This window comes from Suncus etruscus, chromosome 20 (genome assembly GCF_024139225.1).
Source record: "Suncus etruscus isolate mSunEtr1 chromosome 20, mSunEtr1.pri.cur, whole genome shotgun sequence".
Classification (NCBI taxonomy): domain Eukaryota; kingdom Metazoa; phylum Chordata; class Mammalia; order Eulipotyphla; family Soricidae; genus Suncus; species Suncus etruscus.
In genome coordinates this window covers 12,984,526-12,985,539 of record NC_064867.1, presented here as the reverse complement: position 1 = coordinate 12,985,539, position 1,014 = coordinate 12,984,526, and positions in this window count along the sequence as shown.

Sequence of the window (1,014 nt, the reverse complement as noted above, 5' to 3'; positions counted from 1 at the left end):
AATGCTCAGGGCTTACTTCTCCTTCGGCACTATAAGATCACTCTTAAAAGGCTTAAGGGACCAAACAGAGTCCCAGAAATCAAACTATTATCCTGTCCTCCCCAATATTCCATGCAGTGAGCAGTGATTATAAACACGTGTACGTTGTTACTAGAGTTCAACTCCTGGCATTGGTATTTCGAAAGTTCTATTGGAAAGTGAAAGTTCATTCACTTTTACTCAAACTTACGTTTACCCCAATATACAAATTGTTAAAATAAAAGTATTTTGGAGCCGGAGAGGTGGCGCTAGAGGTAAGGTGTCACCTTGCAAGCACCAGCCAAGGAAGGACCACGGTTCGATGCCCCGGCGTCCCATATGGTTCCCCCCAAGCCAGGGGCAATTTCTGAGCGCACCCCTGAGCATCAAACGGGTGTGGCCCAAAAAACCAAATAAAGTAAAATAAAAGTATCTTTTTCCAAAAGCTCCACATCACTAATCATCAGGGAGATGCAAATCAAAACAATGATAAGGTACCATCTCACTTCACAGAGTCTGGCACATATCACAAAGAACAAGAACAATCAGTGCTGGTGGGGATGTGGGGAAAAAGGAACTCTCATTCATTGCTGTTGGGAATGCCGTCTGGTCCAACCTTTATGGAAATCAATATGGAAATTCCTCAAAAAACTGGAAATTGATGGGGCCAGAGCGGTGGTGCAGAGTGTTAAGGCATCTGCCTTGCCTGTGCTAGCCTAGGATGGACTGCAGTTTGATCCCCCAAAGTCCCAAATGGTCCCCCAAATCAGGAGCAATTTTTGAGCACATAGCCAGGAGTAACCCCTGAGCATCACTCTGTGTGGCCCCCAAAACAAACAAACAAACAAACAACCTCCCCTGAAAATTGAGGTCCCATATGATCCAGCTATACCACTCCTAGGGATATACCCTAGGAACACAAAAAATCCCTTCCTCACACCTATAATCATTGCAGCACTATTTATAATAGTGCTCTAGAAAATTTATAATAGACTC